A 24,084-nucleotide genomic window follows, 5' to 3' on the forward strand; every position below is an offset into this window, starting at 1 on the left:
GATTAAAATTATATTATTAGTAGGTAACGTAGTTTCCATTTTTGTTCACAGCAATCATGAGACATCCTCTCTCTTTGCTTGCTTGCTTGGCAATAATTCTACCGATTATCCAGACAGCAAATGTCACTAGCTCTCAAATTCATCCAATAACCAACACCTTTGGTATATACTATGACTTCTTAGGAGAAGCGGTGTTGCATAATAGACAATGGAAGCTTGTGACCTTTGTTAATCTGTCCGATTATGAACGTAACCTCCACCGTGTCTCAACCTATTTGGGAACAGCAAACGAACTGTATAAATCAAAGGTTATATATTCCGATCGTTCTCGTCGAGAATCTCGATTAAATGTACTTATCCGAAAACTTCACAAGGTTGAACAAACAAATTCAATCATAAATCAAATTGTTAAAACACAGGTGAGAAACAAAAGAGGAATATTTAATTTCGTTGGTGAAATATCAAAAATTTTGTTTGGTACTTTAGATACACAAGATGCTAATTACTACACAGATCAAATTAGTAAATTAGAAAATGAACAATCGATTTTTTGAAATTAACTAAAGAATCAATGACTATTGTTAAAGCTACTTTAAAAACTATTAATAACACTGTGTTGTCTATTGAACGTAATGAACAAATTTTACAGAAAGGTTTGGAAGATGTTAAAAGAGAAATCAATAATCGTAGTCAAACATTTATGCAGTCAATAAATGAACTTGAAGTGAAGGTTGAATGGGATAACTACCTACATTCTATTTGACTCATGTTAGAGGAATTAGACGTTGCATTTGAAATTTTGTTACAATCCGTTTTAAATGCTCAATCTGGTATTTTATCTCCCCATGTCATTACTCCTAAAGAGATATTGGAACATTTTAAATTAAGTGCCTCTGTGATTCCACAAGGTATGTCATTACCCATTTCGCCTGGCTCTTCAATAGGTTATACATTATTAAAAATTGTAGATTTAGATATTTTTATTAATCATAAAATTCTTGGTTATGTAATTAATTTACCATTGACTGATAGATTAAGGTTTAACATGTATAAATTGATACTATTTCCTATTGTGCTTAAGGATAACAAGTATTTCTTCATACAACCTCAAAATCCTTTTTTGTTTATTGAAGCGTCTAAACAATATTACGGTAAAATTGATGAAAGTATGTTTAATGCTTGTAAGGAATTAACTACTTTTTCATAAGTGTGTAAACAAATATTTCCGTTGAAACCTACACATAGTAATGAAGATTGTGAAGTAAAACTAATTGATTTTGTTAAATCGATACCTGCAGATTGCAATCGACGCATTGTAGAATTACAGAATATTTTGTGGATTTCTTTAGATAATAATGAATGGCTACATGCTTCGCCATTTCCTGAAAAATTAACAATAGTATGTGGTAATGATGTGTCAAAAACTGTTTTGATTCATAAGACTGGTAAATTGATATTAGACAAAAACTGTAAAGCTTATAGTCCAAACTCTTTGATTACTTCTCAAGAGATTGATGTCACTAATAATACAAGTAAAAATCTGCTTCCACTACTTAATGATAGCATTGATTGTTGTATATTTTCAAACTCAAAACTTAATATTAAGGATATGTAATTCACTTTGCCTTTAAGTCATATTATACACAAGATTACAGATTTGCAATATGCCAGAAATCGTGTTGAGGATGTTGAAAGGTTAATCAACGAACAAGAATGGCAAATGAAACAGAGGAATCATGTATTTTCATATTCTATTTTGACTTATAAAGTCGTGTTTAGCATTTTAATATTTCTTTGTGTATATTGTAGTTTTAAGTTTAATTGTTGTAGACATAGAGACAAGTGGTGTAAGTCTGATTGCATTAGAACCATATGTTTCAACCCAACAATCATTGCAGGTGTACAATCAAATAATCCACCTCTTAGTGCTACTTATCGAGCTGCTTCTGGTGAAATAACATTTAATGAGGTATCACAAGATGATGATTCACCTAATCTCAATCAGAGAGTTACTCGGTCTATGGAAATCCGTTAAAATTTATTTTTGATTTAAAAATTTCTTTTTGATTGTAGTTAGTACGAAAAATTTTTGGCTTACAGTTAAATTTTTTCTTTCCCTAGGAGGAAGGACTGTAGTGTATGCAGATTCGTAAATCCCTTTTTGCGAATATTTTTTTTTGCATTTTTAAAAGCGCAACAAAATTCGTATTTCATTTACTTCTTTTAAAATACAAATTCGTGTTGAGTGTTTGTTGTTTTCTGTTTGTTAGAACGAAAGATTTTTTGCCTTCCCATTCCTCGCATCTAATCTCCCCCTTCTTCACCTCCGAGGTCAACCGTCTGGTAGATAACAACATTCCCTCTGTAACAGAGAGATGTCTGGCTCTGTGTCTGACATATATGTAGTCTTGTATTGGTTATATTATTATTATTATTATTATTATTATTATTATTATTATTATTATTATTATTATTATTATTATTATTATTATTAGTGGTAGCAGATTTTTAACGAAGTCCATAAAATCTGTATATTTAAAAGTCTTTCCATTTTTGCTTCTAAAAAGATTACTTTTCTCTCCTCAAACTGCAGATGTTTATATATGTTATCTTAGAAGGGTCTAAAGAATAAATTGTAGTAAGAAGATCCTTGGTTCAAACATATATAAAATCTTTGTTCTTTGGTATTTAAAACTATTTATATTTAATATTTTAAGTGATTCAATGAATGAATTTTAAGTATATTTCGATGTATACCATTCTTCCAGAGTTTGGGGATAACACATCCAAGAACACGGAGTACATATACACGCATGCGCACCAACATAATCTTCTCTTTTCATTTAGCGCCGCCCAGTCACTCTATTGTAAACTAATCTTGCTGTTACTATCATGACGTGTTCCAATGGCTTTTCTCTCCGCCCCGGAGAAGCACTTTTCTTAGCTGAATTTGCCCTTAGTGTCGTGTGCTCACCAATCACCCTTCTTTTGAGGCTGCTGGCTACTGTTGGGTTCCTCCCCAGGGAACTTTTGGACTACCACGCATGTCCAACCTCTGACCTCACGGTCCGAGTGCAATGTTTGCACGCGTTACAATCATGCACACGAGACGTAAATTGGTGCCGTGTGCACAGCTGTTCGAGGCCCTTAAAAACTCATGTTTTTGGCTCGATCATGGGACAACGTCCCTCTTCTGAGGCCCCTCAGAGTCGTGCTATCTGGACGGAGTCCGCAATGTATTAGGCACGATTCAGCCCAGGATTTCCGAGTAAGTTCCTAGTTGTCCAAGCCGTTATTCTGCCTCCACTCTCTTGGCTTCTCCGAGGGCCAACCTACACTCTTGGTTCCATCCATACCTTATCCTAGTGGCTAACTTGGCACTCTGTTTCTGAAAGCTTGACGACAGCCAGGGGTTTGCCCATAATTGCTGGTCGGCTTAGGAAACTGACGGTCAAAGTTACATCCTTCGAACTTGGCAATATACTTCTGAAAGCTAGCTAGAGCCGGGACCTGTGCGCCCAGAAACTGCTGGCGAGCTTAGGAAGTTGACGGTCGATGTTCTGTCACTCCCCTATTTGATGTGTGTTTTGACAGACCCTAGGTTCATTGCCTAGCTGGGCTAAACATACGACAAATCAAATAGTTACATCTTTGCACCTAACCTTCTACTAGGACTGACTCGTGCCCTCCCAGTCTAGTGTAGTTTTATTTTATTTTGTGCTTCTCTGTGCAGTGAGTGACGATTGGAACCTGTCACGTAAGTTACACTTTCTATACCAACACATAACCACACTTAGTGTTTCAAGCTCGTGGACTTGTAAACATTAGGAACAATAAACTGCAGGCTTACTGCAAGGAACTTTATTTCTGAGTTTTGCTTTCAAGGATATCCCAAATAGGATTGGTAACTATCAAGTTTTCGTCGAGATAACGACTCCACCGTTCTCTAGTTAGAAGTTAAGTCTTGGCCGAGGCCATCGCTACCTTGTAAAAGCTAAGATCTTCAAATTGGTTGTTAGCTGAGTTCCTGTTCCAGTATAACTTTGCCGCTCGAGTTATAATTGGTAATTTGCAGAAACTTTGTCGACCAAATAGGAGTATTTTGGTTAATTACTAAACTCTCTTGTGCGGGTGCCGGTCTACGCAAACGCATACCGCCGGCCCGCCACAGAGATTTGGGCAGAAATCACTTTTCTTTAGGTCTGGGTTCGTCCAGTTAAGCAAATTAGAGTACAAAGTGGATGATTAATGTGGTTCTTTTAATTATTTTAACATGTTGACGTAGTTTTATTTTTTAAAAAGTATATTTTTCACACTCTATTATAAACATTATTAATTTGATGTAAATATTAAACACAGACTAACCCTCACTTGGGGGGCCAAGAATTAGTTTTGGGTGTTAAGCCATCATTTGCCGTCCGTGACATAACCTTTGATTTTAACTTCACGTACAATCAAGGCTCAGGTCTCAAAAATGTAGCATATTTGAATTATTATTATTATTATTATTATTATTACTAGTACTAGTACTACTACTACTAATAATAGTTAATTCCAACGGTAACAACTGTGTTAGTAATACTAAATCTATTGTTAATAATGGTAAGAAGTAAAGAGTAGTTAATTATGAGTATGACAACTCTTTGCTACGGAAAAGAGTTGAATATGATAACTATTATGCGTAAAAAATAATTTATTTCAAATCAACACAAAGAAAGAAAAATTTATGACGTATATAACTAAAACACAACATTATGTTACTAATACGAGGAGGAAACAGAAAAAAAAAACAGATATTATGAAAGATCTGGGAATCACATTTGATCGGTAGTTAATATTTTGTCATCACACAAATGCTATCATGCAAACAGCAAGAAAGAACAATAGGCTTTATTTATAATTTTCTTTTTTTTTCAGAACAATAGAATATGTATTTATTTAAATTACTTGTAAGAACTAAGCTAGAATCTGGTTCTGTAATATGAAATGAAAGGAAATCTTTGAGTTGTACGTCCCACGATTATGCCGGTTAAGCTAAAGGAGACGGTGATGATGAGTAATGAAGGAAATGTTGGAATGAAGAAAGTAGGTGGAAACGGGAGAACCCCGATGAAACCCACGCACACGGTGTGAGTCAACCACAAAGTTCCCTTTGCGGGGGTTGAGATCGAACCCGGGACCCCAAGCACCAGAGGTGAACGCTCTACCACTGAGCCACCGCGGCTGCTTGCAATATGAAACAGTATATCTAAAACTTCGACTAACAGATTGACAGTATTCTTGGCACGGACCCGATGGTAGCGCCACAAGAGTTTTTTTTTTTTTTTTTTTTTTAGGTACAGTGCCATTTAGTTCTTGTGCCGTTCAAGACTAGTGCCGTTTAGGACTTGTGCTGCGAAATGATTTTTAGGTCTTGTGCCATTTAGGACTTGCGCCACTTAGGACTTGTGCCGCGTCCCAGCCTAGGTTGTCTATATGGACGAGCCGGCTCTGACCGTTGGTTAATATAACCTGAACACTTGGAATATCTCACATTGATTCTGTGTGAAGTATCCGCCATTCGGTTTCGTGATAATGCAAATTGTACCTAAAAATTATATGTTAATGTTTATTTATTTTTTTTTATCTTTGGCTGAGACAAGGGACTCAAAATTCATTCTTTTTTAAGATATCCCAAATTCTGAAGTTGAAGTAACTTAATTTGAAGGTAGTAGTAGTTCCCTCTTTTACTTAATGAGATATTGTTCAGTTTACAACAATATAATAGTTGAACAGGAACTTGTATTACATTAATCACATTTTTCTATTATTCACATTAACAATTAATCGCATTCATTTATTGATCGCAATAATGATAAAATCTCCTAGCAAAGGAGACTAGCTGAAAAAAAAAGAAAACTAATACAAAAATCATTAATTCTGCTAGTGAAAACCAAATAGTATCTAACATTATGGAGTGCAGCTGAGAGAAAATGTATTGCTCTTTTCTTGGTGTCAGAACCGTATCAAGGGAGGGGGAGGCGAACGGGGAGGTTGTCCTGGACGCTGATAGAAAGATGGTGCCGAACGAGCAAGATGTAAGAAATAGTGCTGGAAATGAGTATGCGACGCGTCACCAGTAAAAAGTATTGGCGCCCTATTAAATCAATATTATGGTCGGTTTGCAAAGAAATAGAGTTGTAAAAAAAAAAATCTAGTTCGTTCCGCTCGCAATCCAAACGTTTCAATAAGAGTCACAGCAAGTGTTCACTTATTATTAAAAAGAAGTTTTTGTATATCATTTGTTAATGACGATGTGATATACAACCTGCCGACTAATGACTTATAATGTACACAGGAACATCTTTTAAATCAAAAATGGTCAAAATCTTAAATATAGATACTTATTTGCCGTTTTGATGGTGATGAGTTTGGCTGGTTCGTCCCGCTTTTCTAACCAAGCAGACGATAAGAATGAAGGTACAGTACCAAAAGGAGAAGGGTGAAGAGATACACGCAAGCTGCTGCTTGCGCGAGAATATTAAAAATGAAGGTAAACAAGAGGAATAATAATATTTTCGAGCTTGAAGTAGGTGTAGAATAGAGGCTTAAGGAGTCAGATATTAACCTCACGACTTTCGTCTTTTTCAAAGACTGATCAGTACCAGTGATTTTTTTATTCCATTGACGTATAAATTCTTCCAATTTGAAGTAATTTGTTGGGATTAACTACTTGTATTGTCAGGATATTTTTTGCATATGCCTACATATCTAATTTTGTGATATTTTATCTATTTACATACATACAAAACTTATACACACATAATATATCTGAAACATTATGGAGCGGCCCCGGCGTTAATGTTCCATAATGTATAAGAGGACCCTGCATGTATAAGTTAATGGAGAGTGGGTTATATATGTCTGTATGTATGTTAGTGTATTTTAATATGTTAATTAATAATAAGTGGCTTTAAAATCAGAACTTTCATTCATTAAAAGTTTAAGTAATTACTATAATTTCAAATAGATCTTATATGTTTTAGTCAAACTATATTTCGTATTTTAAATACAAATATTAAATATATTCTTTACCTCCGTCGATCAATATTAAGAAATTCGCAAACAAGGCTTCCTCTGAATTTCCATAATATTTCAAATATTTTTACCGTAAAAGAATCCAAATTAAAGTGCTATTTGTGTGGTCTCATGCAGAATAAAATTTCAAATGTTTATTAGTATTGTTGGAAATTAGTGCTGTCACGCAATTAAAACATTTTAAAATCGCATAGTTACTGTGTTGAAATTTCATTTCTTATCGATGGTGTGAAACGTTGTAAATAGTTGTAAATTTCCATAATTCTTCTCGAAGTGGATTAGTATACAACCAAAGGTTGTATTGTCAAGTTTTACAAAAAAAAAAAAAAAAAAAAAAAAAAAAAAAAAGTCCAAAAGAAGCCTCTTGAAAGGAACTCTTATTTATAAAAAAAATACATAATGATTGCTTTTGGGTTACAATGATCTTCTCAAGCAGTTTGATAACAATTCAGCGTAGCATAACAAAAGGTGTTTCTACAATGTAAACAAACAAACAAGAAAAAAGCTTGGTAAGGTGACTGTAGGGGAACGGGCACCAAATTCTACTTCGCCCGGGCGCCGAAATATGTAGTTACGGCTCTGATTTGTAATCCTTAATTAACTTTGTAACTTGTATTCTTTAGTTTCATTTTGTAATTTGCGATCTGTAATTAATTTTGTGACTCTATATGATATCATAAACGACGCATTAAACAATTGCATTTTAAGGTCTAACCCAGGAATGTAATTATTAACTGTTACGGATTTTGACTATATATTCGTTAAATTACGATTGTAGGCTATAAAGCGTTGACTTATGGAATGTCGGTGCTGACACAAAATTTTTGTGTAGCATAAATGGTGTTGTGTCTACATATTTGGATAATACACTATACCATAGCTAGTTTTTTTTTTTTTTTAATCCAATTCAAAAGGAGAATTGGTGAAGTCAATAAGCATTCTATAATATACGTAGGATAATACCATATCCAGGAAGTTCGATTTATCTCATAATTAAATCTAACGACTGATTGATTGTTACACGAATAAGCTGACAGTAATTATCAGTGTCATACCGTGGAAAATCAGCGCCTGGGGCGAGAGTATACGACGGCGCCCGCGTACATATGAGTGAGGTGAACAGACCAGCCGAAAAGCGCTACAATGGTTGGCGCAAATCTCAAGAAAATTTTCAAAAATAAACCTTGCTTTTCCTTGATTTTGAGCACTTTCTATTACTTTTTTTCCTTCCATTTTATGTGTGAACAGGGCCGGATTTAAAGGGGGGTGCATAGGTGCACGTACACCCCGCTTCGTTGTAAATATACACTACGTACTTAAAGTGAGAAGCTAGCAATTAAAATAGCAACACTTTCCGAAAATTGTTGCTGTCATGTTTCCGTTTGTTCTTAAAACAAATTAAAGTTTTGCAAAATCGATAGTTTAAGTCAATTTTCTAAAAGTTGAAAGAAAAGCATTCGCAGAGAACAAACACTTAGCATTTGCAGGGCAGTTCCTCATTCACACTGCAAATGCCTAAAGCCATTTAAAAATTCCAATTTAATTAAAATGTACTGATAGCTATTGGAGTACCCCACTCAGAAAATCCTGGATCCGACCCTGTATGTGCGCATGTCTTTTTCTTCCTTCTTTTCTTTCTTCTCCTTCTGAATTTTGCACCCTTCTTAATTCGGTGCCTGGGGTCGTCAGCCCCCGCTCGTTTCCCCAAGGCATGTCATTGTCCTAATTGTCAAAGAGATGATAGTAATATAACAACTAAATTTTATGAAATTTATCCTTTGCGTAATTGCAAGACTCCTCGGTGTGTACCGACATATGTAAATAGTGAATTGTACCCTAATAATTTGTTAAAGATCTCGTGCATATTTAACATTCAAGTTGTCCGGATCTGATTTATTAAACTCCAATAATGCTGACAAAAATCTGCCAATCTAAGTTAATAGTACGCATCATCTCACGACTGTACGGTCACTCTTAACTACTATGCTTAAGGATAAAGGTTTAAAAAATCTACTAACTTTGTAATTATGGTAAAGATTACATTTTGTTATTGTAACAAGTTTCTACTTCCTCTAACAGTGGTCTCATCAATTCTCCGCTTAAGATGCTATCGTGTATTGTAGCTACAACTTATAATTCAAAATGATTTACAGTAAAACCCGAATTGTTCTTGTATAACCTTACTCAAACAATAGAACCTTTTGCATTTCCACTGTACTGACGGCTAGTTATGTTTAAGAAAAAACAGGAGAAAGACAGTTATAATAAAATAGTAATAACAGAATGATGAGAATACTGTAACAATGATATAATAGTGAGGAAAAATAATAATATATACCCAGTTCGACATAGTTTAAACATCTCTGTAGAAATAACTTCACGCATTTTTCTTTTTCTTTCTTTCTTTTATTTTTTAAGTCCAACTTTCAGCAGATGGTGTAACATTAGGCAGGCCTTGAAACTAGAGCCAAGCCGCCACTGATCTATTTCGGCACTACTGACTTGAGATTACCCTAACCTTGGAAAAGGGGTGAGATCGATATGAGAACATTATTGAAATTCGATTTATGCTAATCCCATGTCTACATTCGTTATTACTTTGATACTATTAATTTTCTCTTTTTCTTTTCTTTCTTTTCTTTTCTTCTTTTTTTGTTATCTCTTCTATACTTTAACAGAGCAAGGTAGCCGCGATGACAGGATATACGTAAATAAGTAGCTGATGGTATAAGATGGTAAATTATCAATCAAAGAATTCATAAATTAAGTGACGAATAATGTCGGAGCGTGTTTGAGATCTCTATTTTATGCAATTATGAAAAATTACGGAAATGAGCTCTCCTGGAATATGACGCGTAAATTTGTCTTCAACATTCCGGCGGGGGGCGGATAAGACCGTTCCCATACTTTTTTTTTTCTTTCTAAACGATGCTCAAAATATTTATGAAGTTTGAAAACAGTGCTCTGGAGGATCACGGGAGCAGAGTTGCCTTCAACATTGGGAAGCGGGCAGATTTGAAGCTTATTCTGGAGAGGGAGATGAGAATCGTATTACGGTAATTGAATCTGTTTTCTGAGGTGAACCTGTTTTACATCAGCAAGGGACATCAAAGGACATCAATATTATCTCACTTTCCTTTGTGACAGCCCGACACAAATCATCACATTTCTCTTTAAAAAAAATCGAATTATTGGAGGGATAGTCCCGCCAGTTTCAAGATTGAAGGGACACGTCCCCTCATCCCCCCAGGATTTGCACTAATGCTCTGTACTAATGTAATTCTAAAACCGAAAATATTCCCGTATATGCTTGAAGTCGTGGGTTGTGTTATTTTTCTTTAAAAAAAAAAAAAAAAAAAAAAAAAAAAAGGTATGTCCTCACGTGTGTGGCAAAATTGAATAGTTTTATCTTAAATCCAAAAACAATATCAACTTCTACCGACTCACTTCCTGGGTCGGTTATCCTTGCGTCAGACGGCGCATATCAAAATACAGAGGAAATCCTCTGGTTGTTGTTGCTTCCTTTGTCCTTGTGCGGTGCTCGTTTTGAGCTGTCTTGGTTCAAGCGTACGTCGTGTGGTTTGTATGTCGGCTACTTCGAGTTGAAGCTATTACAGGTATGTAAAAAACAAAACTTTAATAACTTTCTACTCAGAGCAAAGAAGGTGCAGTTATGAAGATAGGGAGGCTTAAACTCGGACTTTAACAACTTGCCATCACTCATAACATTAACTCTAGCTTAACAGATTATTGTCGCAATTTTTCGTTTTGTCTTTTTGTTCCGGGGTGGGTCACTGGTAGAGTTGAGTTCATTTTGAGTTTAACGTCCCGTTCAGCAGCGAGGCTATATGAGACGTGGACATACTGATTAAATGAAATGAAATCTTTGTTTCACGTCCCACGGTTATGCCGATTAGGCTAAAGGAGGCGGTGATGATGAGTAATGAATGAATGGTGGAATGAAGAAAGTGGGAGGAACGGGAGAACCCCGAGAAAACCACGCACACGGTGTTTGTTCACCACAAAGCTCACTTGGCGGAGGTTGGGATCGAACCCGGACCCCCAGCCACCGCGGCCCAACATACTGACTAACATGGAATCCGAACCACATGAGCTCCCGCCGGGAATCGAACCCGGGTCTCCCATGCCAAAAATATCCTACAGTCGTGAGATATCGAATGAGGTAAAGATTACTCAAAACCTGTGTTTAATGTCACAGAAGAGATTTAGTCTAATAACGGTCAGAATATGGTAATGAGGTCGGCTCTATCAAACCATAATGTCTAATGAAACTGAGATATATCCCTTCGAAAAATTATTCTTATCTCTTGTAATTTATTGTATAAAATACTTAACCAACTTTGTAATCTAGTTTCAAAGGATTTTTCTTATTTAAATTAAAAAGAATCACCGTTTTTGAGTTACGGACCATTAACAGCCATCTGGAGAATCAGCCGATAGACATTTTATACCAGTCGACTCCGTTAGTATAATGTAGATAACGTCCTCTTTTGTTTATGAGTATCCTGTGAACTTGGCACTGGTGACAGAAGATTTAATTCTCGAGGCAGTGCAGGTAGCGGATTACACGCTATCCTATTCAAGAGGCATGATAAGCAAATACTGAAAAACATTGTGAGACGTCGCCTTGGACGGAAGGATTGTAGGGATCGAACCTTCTTAGAGTGGACAATTGGAGACCTCGCACGTCCCGTCTCATCTTACTCTCTTAACACCTGATCTATTACCTGACAACTTAAAGTACTTTATAAGAGAATAGAGCTTGGAAAACCCGCCTAGAAGACCAATCCAGGACTACTCCCGATAATGGCAGTCATGAGATTCCAATCTTCTACTTAGTATGTATGTATGTTTCACTCTAGGATCTAACCAGGAACCTCACCACTAATATGCTGCATACGTACATGGTTAATAAATGTAAGGTCGCTGCTTGACCATTGTAAACTCCCATAGTCTTTCCCACATGGTATACACCACCCCCCACGCACCCCCATATATATATATATATATATATATATTACCCGCTTCGCTGGGTTGAAATAAGTAATTTAAATGCACACTGATATTGCTCATTTTGGATCACTTTAACGTATGTCACCCCTCCTCATCCCCCAAGTGTCAGAGCTGAAAATGGACTTACACAGCATCAGAAGTGTCACTCTTCATTTCGGCGACCGCAAAAACTATAGATTCAACAGTAGTATCTTCCATTTTTGACCATTTATATATATACATATATATATATATTTCCCCCACCCCATGTTGCGGGGCATGGCATCGGAAGTGTCACCGTTCATCTCAGCGACTCAAAAATGTGGATTCAGCACTAATATCGGTTATTTTCGATGACTTTTAAATATCTCTTCCTCCCCCCTCCCAAGTTGCTGCTTTGAATTGGATTTAAATGGGATCGAAAGTACCACTGTTCATCTAAGAGATCCAGAATACTATAAATTCGACACTGATACTGGCCATTTTCGATCACTTTTATATATCTCTTTCTTCCTCTCCCCCAAGTGGCGGGGCTGATTTTGGATTTAAACCGTATCGGAAATGTCACTGTTCATCTGAATGATCCCGAAAACTATAGATTAGACACTAATATTGGTCATTTTCGTTCATATATAGCTCCCCTTCCCCTACTCCTTGTTGCGACACACGGCATCAGAATTGTCACTGTTAATCTTAGCTACTTCTAAAACTATGGATTCGACACTAATGTTAGTCATTTTCGATCATTTTTAAATGTTTATCCCCTTCCTCTGCGTTGTATCCACCCCTCCCCAACTATCAGAGGTGAACTTGTATTCAAAACAGTATCAAAAATGTCAGTGTTTCTCTCATCGACTCCGAAAACTATGGATTAAACACTAATATCGGTGATTTTTGATCATTTTGAAATTTCTCTCGCCCTCCCGCTCCCCTACTTTGCATCGCCAAACTGAATAGCCTAAAGCAATCCCTGCCCCTAAACTCATATATGTTGAAAATTTGATTGAGATCGGGCGGGTGGTTCAAGAGTGATGAAATCACAAAGGCAGTCAATTTTATTTTATTTTTTACATATATCTCCTACTCCCCTTCCGGTACGTTGGCTCGTAAAAGTGAAAAGATAAAAAACTCATATAGTTGAAAATTTGATTGAGATTGGTTCGGTGGTTCAAAAGTTACTAGGTTTTATTAGTTTTTATTTATACGTCCCCTTCACCTCCCCCTCCCCTAGGATCTACCGTTAAAGTGAAATTGCAAATATGTTTTCAGATCCGAACCTCATGTATTTTGAAAATTTGATTGAGATTGGTCGGAAAGTTCAAGAGTTATTAAGCTACAAATATAGTCACTTTCAGTCTTATATAAATTGACTTTTATATATCTCCTCCCTCCCCCTCCCCTAGGTTGCACCGTAAAAGTGAAATGACGAAAACATCCCACGCCAGAACCCTATCTATGTTGAAAGTTTGATCAAAATCGGTCTTGTGGTTCAAGAGTTATAAGTTTAATTTATTTTTATAGATTTCTCCCCTCCCCTAAGTTCTACCGTTAAAGTGATATAATAAAAACCACCTCAGGTCCGAACCTCATCTATGTTGATTTTTATTTAAAGATCGGTCGGGTGGTTTAAGCGTGATGAAGTCACAAAGACAGTCACTTTTATTTTTACTTTTTTTTTTTACATATATCTTCTCCCTCCCTCTCCCCTTCGTTGCACTGTAAAAGTGAAATGAGAACAGCATCCCAGGCTCAAACCTTATCTATGTTGAAAATTAGATCGTGATTGGTAGGGTGGTTCAAGAGTTATTAAGTTTTATTCATTTTCATATATTTCCGATTTTCCCCTACCCTTACCCTAAAATCTACTGTCAAAATGAAATGACAAAACACTTCAGGTTTGAACTTCATATATATTGAAAATTTGATTGAGATCGATTGGGTGGTTCAAGAGTTATTAATTCACAAACATAGTCACTTTTATTTTCATATTTATTGATTTTATATATTTCCCCCTCCACCTCCTCCCCTACGTTGCAATGTCAAAATAAAATGGCAAAAATCATCCCAATTCTAAACCTCATCTATATTGAAAATTTGATCAAGATCGGTCTGGTGGTTCAAGAGTTATTAAGTTATATTTATTTTTTTCTATGTCCCCCTCCCAACTCCAAATTCTACTGTCAAAGTAAATAGCTAAAAACACTCCCAGGTCAGAACCGCATAAACGTTGGAAATTTGATTGAGATCGGTCGGTCGGTTCAAGAGATTAAGAGTCACAAACATAGTTACTTTCAATTTTATATATATATATATATATATATATATATATATATATATATATATATATATATATATATATAAATATACAGAGAGAGAGAGAGAGAGAGAGAGAGAGCGAGAGAGCGAGAGACAGAGAGAGAGGGAGAGAGAGAGAGAGAAGCTGTGCCAAAAATGGTCCCCATTTTGTTTTTTCCTGGAAAATATCGAATCGATCAGACAAGAATGCTATTCATGCTGAAAATAATATGATATGTAATTCCTTTGCTTGTTTCTTCCCATAACAATCAAGGAAAAAATGGGTTGAGAAAATGGATTTTCGTATGGACTGCACTTTTGGCATTCGAAAAAACTGTTCATAAACCGGGACCCGAATCGAATCGATCAGACAAGATGCTAGCCGTTTTACCTAGGTTAAGCGAGCGAAAGGCGAGCACTAATTCCGCATGTACCGGTACTTTGGGGAACATGAGAAACTAAAAACAGATAAATATTCTTTTTCAGGGGCAAGTTACGCTTTAACATGACTTTTCATGAGTGTTGTGTTCAAATACAAAAACTGTAATGGCGACTTGTTTGAAATAAATGCCTTTTCTTTTTTAGCAATAAAGTTAGGTACTTTCACATTGAATAAAAATTAGCAAAGCACATTCCACTGATTAGAGTGCTGGTTCTTATGGAAGCTTTCACTCTGAACCGAAGATTTTCTCATGTGGGTATCGGATTGCCACAATTCATCTTGCTGAAAGACGTGGTTTATCAGGAGGTCGGCCAAGATTCTTTTTGGACTTAGCCTGTAGACTGCATCTGGTCTCAATTATTCCCATATAACAAGACTAACCATATATAAAGTTGGTTTGAAATGATTTAAAATATCACTAATTGACCTTAAGGGGATAATCGCAATTTAAATATTCGTAAATCAGAAGAGATGTAAAAGTTAAGCGTTAAAATAAATCCGATAATTCCTAATACAACCTAATGATAGCAATAAAACTTCTTATGTAACATTTTCAAAGCTAAGATTAACAGTTTTGTTCCTGAAGAGGGTTTATGGCAACATAGAATAGGCTATTATAAATCCAATTATTATAAGTAGTACCTCTGACAGCCCCGCATTTCACATCACCATCGCCATTTATCCTGATAAGTGGGCAATTCACTTACCCACAATGACTTTTCAGGCATTCCAGTGACATCAATATCTCAGTTTTGGTTTAGGATCATGCTTCGGCGAACCTTGACTATCACCATCAGCAGCTATTAGAGAATCAGAACTTATTTCTGTATTAGACAATGTGGGTAACTATAGCTTTTCGTCTATAGAAGACAGAGAGCGTGCCTTAGGTGCCCGTGGTCATGGGTTCAATTCCCGGAGAGGCACTCAACAATTTCGATGTTGACCCAGCATCGTGAGGACAACTGGGGAGTTATCTTAAGTAAGAGGTAGCGGACTACAGTCTAGAAAGCCGGCATTAGGGACTTCGGGTGTCGATGCGTTGACTACACATCCCCACTTTCAACGTAAGCCCGCTGGTAGGAACCAAAGGACTGTCGTGCCAAGAATTTAATTTGTTTTAATTATTATAAATGGCATCTTTATTATTAAATTTTATCCAATATTTTCTTTTCAACTAGTTTGGGAAATTAGAGCTAGCTACTTGTTTTCCTTTTAATTCATGTTCATAGTTAGCACAACTAATCACTAGGGCAAAACAATCTTTTCAATAAAATTCGCCTCGCGTCTTTCGTAGCGCTAAGTTTAGTTATTTTTAGTTTTCTTTTTTTCAAGTTGAAGGGCGGTTTATCATTTTCCCTTCGCTCACCCTATTCTTTTTTCTAGTTTTACCTATGTTTCTTTGCACGGACATTGCGCCTATACGCACGTGCTTAGTGTATTCGTTTACAAAAGCGGGCCATTTTCCTGCCACTATAGAAAGTAAGAGTGCACTGTATCAGAGAAATATTAATTGACGTATGTAAGTGAATATATCTGTGACGAAGTCATAATTACTCAGTTTTTGCATCGTACATAGTTTCCTCATCCTTATTAATCTCTTCACCCCCGCTTCCTGAATTCCAGTTCTAGTATTCTTTCTTAATGGAGGACTGATGTCTCATTTAGGCTTATTAACTATAACATCAGCAATAAAGAAAGTACGGTTTAATTTGCACTAATTTTAAAACATTACGTTAATTAAATAATAATAATAATACGGAGCGAGCTCAGGCTACTTGTTAGGATTCTTGCTTCACAATTGGATAATACCGGGTTCGAATTCGGAGACCAGCCATCCTGACTGAGGATTTTCCAGGGTTGTTCCTCAGTTATACTGGGCAAATGCTAGGTTAGTACCTTGATCTAAGGCTCTGGAGACTTTCCTTTCATTCCTTTTCCAATGTTTTTATCTGTTGATTACTACAGTGTAAAATGGCCTCTGAGGATGTATCTGGTAGCTTATAGTAAATAAACAATAACGACGTAATATATCTTCACGAAACGTGTGGGTTAATTTAACTACAGCCTTACAGTCCCAATAGATAGCTAAAGTTTTAATATCAATTTCCTGACTTTTATATACTATTTTCATATTGTTTCAGCTTTCAATTTTCTCATGTATGTTCCCACCGAGAATTGAACCTGAGATCACAACAACAAATGCGAATATGTTAAATATTTTTGAACACTTTAATATACAAAACACAAAACGCTTCAATGATACGATGCATGGATATGTTTTGGTTACGTCCTGCAATGTATGATTAAAGAAGCCAGGAGGGTGAAGAAATCTCTTTTATATTTATATTTACATTTCTCTTTTATAAATATAACAGAAATCTCTTTTATATTTACTCCTTCAACTCCCGACCTCAGAAGGGCAAGCCATAAGTTAGGTAATAAAGTCATACAACGAACACAACCATATCGCTCTCCTGAAATTCTCGTGTGTATGTTTAAAAATCTATTGTTGTTCCACGCCAACCAGTCTATATTTTTTGTTGTATATACCTTCGAAGTGAAAGATATTCATTATTACATTTGTTGGTGGTTGGACTCGTGAGTCAGAAACTACTATTAATAAAGAGTTTGTTTTGTCTACTATCCCTGCGATTTGAAGGGCCTTATCTAAAAATATTTCATTTATATATGAGAAAAGAAGATAGTTTATTTTCTAAGAATAAAATAAATATTTTCAATGTGAAGCTAACATTAAGTTTGGAAGAGGAGCTAAACAGAAGAATTGTTAGCATTTACATCAGTTTTCAGACAGTTCACTATACTCTGAAATGGGAAGAAATCAAACTGGGAAACATTTTACTAAAGAGACTTCGACAGAAAGTGCAACATGTAAATATTCCAAGGTTAAAATAAAATAAAGAACAAAGGTAACACAAACGTGTTATGGAAACATTTAAAAGCACAGCAACCTACTATATCAGTGAATCCTAAAAAAGTTTTAACGAATTTTAGATATTCAATTTTATCATCACAATTTCAGATGTAGATTTGGATACGAATCAAGATCTGAGATTCGAATTTCGGTTCCAGACCCGAGATCCGGATCCAGGTCCGAGATCCGAATTTTGGATCCAGATCCGAGATCCGGACCCAGTTCCGAAATCAGAATTTCCGGATCAGATCCGGATTCGATCATTTTTATATATCTCTTTCTTCCCCTCCCCCAAGTGGCGGGGCTGATTTTGGATTTAAACCGGATCGGAAATGTTACTGTTCATCTGAATGATCCCGAAAACTATCGATTAGACATTAATATTGGTCATTTTCGTTCATATATAGCTCTCCCTCCCCCTACTCCTTGTTCAACACACGGCATCAGAATTGTCACTGTTAATCTCAGCTACTCCTAAAACTATGAATTCGACACTAATATTAGTCATTTTCCATCATTTTCAAATGTTTATCCCCCTCCTCTACGTTGTATCCTCCCCCTCCCCAACTATCAAAGCTGAACTTGGATTCAAAACAGTATCAGAAGTTTCACTGTTTCTCTCATCGACCCCGAAAACTATGGATTAAACACTAATATCGGTGATTTTTGACTATTTTGAAATTTCTCTCGCCCTCCCCCTCCCCTACTTTCCATCGTCAAACTGAATAGCCTAAAGCAATCCCTGCCCCTAAACTCATGTATGTTGAAAATTTGATTTAGATTGGTAGGTGGTTCAAGAGTGATGAAGTCACAAAGGCAGTCTTTATTTTATTTTTTTACATATATCTCCTACTCCCCTTCCGCTAGGTTGTGGTTCGTCAATAGTGAAACGATAAAAAAACTCATATAGTTGAAAATTTGATGGAGATTGGTTGAATGGTTCAAAAGTTATTAGGTTTTATTAGCTTTTATTTATACGTCCCCTTCCTCTCCCCCTCCCCTAGGATCTACCGTTAAAGTGAAATTGTAAATATGTTTTCATGTATCTTGAAAATTTGACTGAGATTGGTAGGATAGTTCAAGAGTTATTAAGCTACAAATATAGTCACTTTCAGCCTTATATAAATTGATTATTATATATCTCCTCCTTCCCCCTCCCCTAGGTTGCACTGTAAAAGTGAAATGACGAAAAAAACCCACGCCCGAACCCTATCTATGTTGAAAATTTGATCAAGATCGGTCTTGTGGTTCAAGAGTTATAAGTTTAATTTATTTTTATAGATTTCTCCCCTCCCCTAAGTTCTACCGTTAAAGTGATATAATAAAAACCACCTCAGGTCCGAACCTCATCTATGTTGATTTTTATTTAAAGATCGGTCGGGTGGTTTAAGCGTGATGAAGTCACAAAGACAGTCACTTTTATTTTTACTTTTTTTTACATATATCTTCTCCCTCCCTCTCCCCTTCGTTGCACTGTAAAAGTGAAATGAGAACAGCATCCCAGGCTCAAACCTTATCTATGTTGAAAATTAGATCGTGATTGGTAGGGTGGTTCAAGAGTTATTAAGTTTTATTCATTTTCATATATTTCCCCTTTTCCCCTGCTCTTACCCTAAAATCTACTGTCAAAATGAAATGATAAAACACTTCAGGTTTGAACTCCATATATATTGAAAATTTGATTGAGATCGATTGGGTGGTTCAAGAGTTATTAATTCACAAACATAGTCACTTTTATTTTCATATTTATTGATTTTATATATTTCCCCCTCCACCTCCTCCCCTACGTTGTTCTGTCAAAATAAAATGACAAAAATCATCCCAATTCTAAACCTCATCTACATTGAAAATTTGATCAAGATCGGTCTGGTGGTTCAAGAGTTATTAAGTTTTATTTATTTTTTTCTATGTCTCCCTCCCAACTCCAAATTCTACTGTCAAAGTAAATAGCTAAAAACACTCCCAGGTCAGAACCGCATAAACGTTGGAAATTTGATTGAGATCGGTCGGTCGGTTCAAGAGATTAAGAGACAAACATAGTTACTTTCAATTTTATATATTTCAATTTTATATATATATATATATATATATATATATATATATATATATATATATAGAGAGAGAGAGAGAGAGAGAGAAGCTGTGCCAAAAGTGGTCCCCATTTTGTTTTTTCCTAGAAAATATCGAATCGATCAGACAAGAATGCTATTCATGCTGAAAATAATATAATATGTAATTCCTTTGCTTGTTTCTTCCCATAACAATCAAGGAAAAAATGGGTTAAGAAAATGGATTTTCGTATGGACTGCATTTTTGGCATTCGAAAAAACTGTTCATAAACCGGGACTCTTTAAAATTTACATACATTTCACAAAGCAAAAACCTGTATTAGTTTAAATGACTTACGTATTTAAGCTAAAAACAATACCCTAAACTAAATGAAATGATTGAAATAAAATGAAGTATGATTGTTTACGTGACTTTATTAGAAGAAATTGAAACAAATTCCGAAAAGTAAAGAACACACTAAAATCGAACTTAAAACTTAAATATTCCACATTATACTGGCCGAATTGTAATCTGAAAGTTTTTTTTTTTCACTCCAGCGCAATCTTTCAAATAGATTTAACTTGTAAACTGAAAATGTCTAAACTTAAATATTCCACATTTTACTGGCGGAAATAGCAAGTCAAAAAGTATTTTTTTTTTAAAGCTCCAGAACAATGTTTCAAATAAACTAAGCTTGAAAACTGAAACTTTCAAAACTGAAATATTCAATATTCTACTGGTAGAAATAAGAAATCTAAACATCTCGCTTTCTCCAACCTGCTTATGTGGCATTTAAAAAAGAATTCTCAAACTTCAGAACCGAAACTTCCAAATTAAACGTGATAAATGAAATGTTTCACATAGTTAAGATAGCTACTGGCAAAGTCACAAATATAAATGACTTTGTCAGTTCCAGCACAATCTACATGGACCTACTAAGAGCACATGACACAACGGACCCAGAGTTCAACTCTCGTATCACTCGAAAAATTTTCAGTACAGAACATGCAGGTAACATCGTCATCTGTGGATGGTGTTTTCCCCGGTGGAGCGTATAAAGTTGAGAATATTGTTGATGTTTCACTTACATCAGCGATTGTGCCACAATCAGAATCATCTTCTTTGGCTTTTCCTTTCACCTTCAGCGGTGTCTTTTCCTTTCCTGGATCATAGGATCTTGATAAAGACTTAACACTAACATGCCTTTGACTAATAGTTTCGTCTTTCTTTTGGGCATTTTGGTCCTCTTGAAAATTGTAAATAAATTGCACGAGTCATAAGAATTTTGTATGAAACATATATATATATATATATATATATATATATATATATATATATATATATATATATATATATTTTACTTTTGCACAACATAGTAGGGGCTCATTTTAGGATTGACAAGGAGGCCCACTTTACGACTATACGTGTTTTTACTTCGCTGCAAATAATTTGTCAATCCTACGTCTAAATTACTAGCTAATTACATAGAACATAACTCTTACCATTAAGATTAAATAAATAAATTGTTGGCTCATTTACCTTTTTACTAACTATGGAAAACAATACTTGCTCGTCGGAGCTTCAAAACTTTCCACTACATGAAAACTCGTCAGATGCTGGCTGCGGAACAAGGAATTAACTGATCAACACAACTAGCGCTGCATGCAACAGTAACCGTAAACTACAATTCAGCGTATTTCCAGCATTATACACCAATACCAGGTGCAGCAACTTAGGGGGCCCAATTTATGGGCCCGGGTCCGAGTTTGGTACAATTCCTCTACAATAAATCCAAAGAATACTGTATGTTAAAACAAATACAGTGAAACCTGTCAACCTGGCCACCTCTCTAAGTTGGCCACCTGCTTATCTTGGCCTAGTTCGTCTTGAACCTGCATTTTCCCATAAGACATTCGTTACTTACTACTCTATAAGTTGGCCACCTGTCTATCTTGGAAGTTGGCCACACTGAAGCAATGTTTACCCTATGATGATAATGATAAATTTACCTGTGTATTTTGGCCACGCAAAATACAGTTTTGTTATTTTTCTTAACTCTTTCGAATTCCGATGAGAGGCAGATGTTCTGTATTTGTGACTGGACACAAAGAAGCATAGATTCGCACGATTTGTTCTTGGAGGTCAATGGCCAGAACACTACCCTCATAAAGGGGTGGTGAAGGAAGATGTGAATAAGAAAAATCATGTACAGGAATTCAGGAAATGGTTGTACGTATTTGTTTACCCTGTCTGTTTTGGTAAAACTATTAGCCATATCAACTCCTTTCATCAGTGGGGAACTCTAGTAATTCCGGAAAATCCTCAAGGTTAAAACTAACCATCTCAATTGTCAACTATTGGCACCTGTCGACTTGTCAAAAGATAGCGGAGTTTTTGAGATATGAATTCCCTCAAGAATTTTTCAAAAAAAATCTTTTGCTCCGAGGGAAACACTTCTAGGTCATTAACAAGAGGTAGTTAACTACAATATTAGAATGTGCATATCTGCTAAAAATAATAATAATAATAATAAAACAAATACGTCTAGAATGAACCACCATTCAGTAACAACTTAAAAGAAGTCATGTAAATTCTATATGAATTTCTCAATTTATAACTTAGCTTTTCTTGTTTTCAATCTGAATAACACAGTGTGCTATAATATCAATTTCATTAAACTGCGTACATACGCTTCTATTTCATGGCTGTTTGTGTTATTGTGTTTTCAATCGGAATAATCCAATGTACCAGATTAGTTTTCAGGAAGAGAAAGGTATACAAATATATTAAACATACTATAGTAATATTTTCTAATACTGTATATTTTTATGATTACTCTATATACATTATTTATAAGTAGCTGTCGTGCCACTGTTTATTTAAAATTTTACAATCAAGTAATACTAGAAATCCTATTCTAAAAATACACAAATCACACTTATTTTCTGAAAGTTGGCCACCTGTCTAAGTTGGCCACTTTTCGATGGAACGGATGGTGGCCAACATAGACAGGTTTCACTGTACATAGATTCTCTCGCTGCATACATGTACAACACACTTTAAATCCTGCTATAACTTTATTTAAACAAGCAAGTTCTCTTCTCACAGGAGAAAGGTTAACACGTACTCCCAATACACGTGATTCCTGCTTCTATCCATGGTGGAACACACAGCCTTGGAAAGAAGTCAGTAATACTTCAGAACTCATTGCGATATTAGATTCACTATTTTATATTTCGGAGTGGTGTAAACTAATGATGATTACAAGAGGTGGCCCAGGGAGAAAATTCTATCCCTCTCTGAAAGCTACAAAATTTTACTCGGTGCATATCTTCGACCATGTTCAATGTGTATTATCAGTTTTCTTTTTCACTACCATTTTCACACTCTCCCCATATAAGATGGTGGTGTAATCTATGAGTTCGTACTACTACTAACAAGAGTGTGTCTGTATAGTCTCGCAAGCTTGGTGCACCTATCACATGTACGTGAGCTGCAATGCAGTTTCTAAAAATAATCTTCATTACTGTATGTTGCGAGCCAGAAAGTTATCAAGGAAGAGGAACACAGACACAGACACATACATACACACACACAAACACACACACACACACACACACACACACACACATATATATATATATATATATATATATATATATATATATATATATATATATATGTGTGTGTGTAAGATAGATAGATATACGTGGTGTGATTTGAAAGTTTTAAGACGGGGTTTGTAATTTAAAAATGGCAGTACTTACAAATTATTGTGATGGATTTCCTTTAAACTAAGTCCCCTGCTGGCTGAACACACCGATTCAAATGGTGTTTCCACTTCTTGAAGCTTTTCTGAAAATTATCTTTCGTAAGGATGTGAAGAACTGAATGTCTTCAATTGCGTTAAGTCTCTTCTCTTTCAGCGACAATTTTAATTTAGAAAAAGGTAGAATTTGCGAGGGGCCAAATCAAGGAAATAATGCGGTTGGAAAAGGACAGGAACGTTGAATTTGACTAGAAATTCTTGGATCGCTAACGCCAATGCGCCTGTGCGTTGTCGTGGTAGAGAACCCAATTCTTGTCTTTCAAGAGAGCAGACCTTTTCTTCAACAAACTTTCACGCAAACGCTGAAGAACACTTTTGTAGTATTCCTGATTTACTGCTCCCTAGGGGCAAATTCATTATGGACGATACCGTTACCATCGAGGAACCTCCAAATTGCCTTCATATTCGAACGACTTTGTCGCGCTTTCTTCGGTTCTGATAAACCTG

The 24,084-nt window shown here is 35.7% G+C and overlaps 1 protein-coding gene across 1 annotated transcript in view; it reads left to right on the plus strand.

Moving 5' to 3' along the window:
* Positions 1 to 10,562: 10,562 nt before the first annotated feature.
* The window catches only part of LOC145667813 (uncharacterized), an 85,610-nt gene continuing 72,088 nt past the window's right edge, over positions 10,563 to 24,084 (plus strand). The window contains exon 1 of the mRNA XM_081735245.1: positions 10,563 to 10,694. The gene's annotated coding sequence lies outside the window, so the exon portion shown is untranslated. The remainder of the gene's footprint in view (positions 10,695 to 24,084) is intronic.

Source organism: Thermobia domestica, chromosome 1 (assembly GCF_964235325.1).
Source record: "Thermobia domestica chromosome 1, izTheDome1.hap1.1, whole genome shotgun sequence".
NCBI lineage: Eukaryota > Metazoa > Arthropoda > Insecta > Zygentoma > Lepismatidae > Thermobia > Thermobia domestica.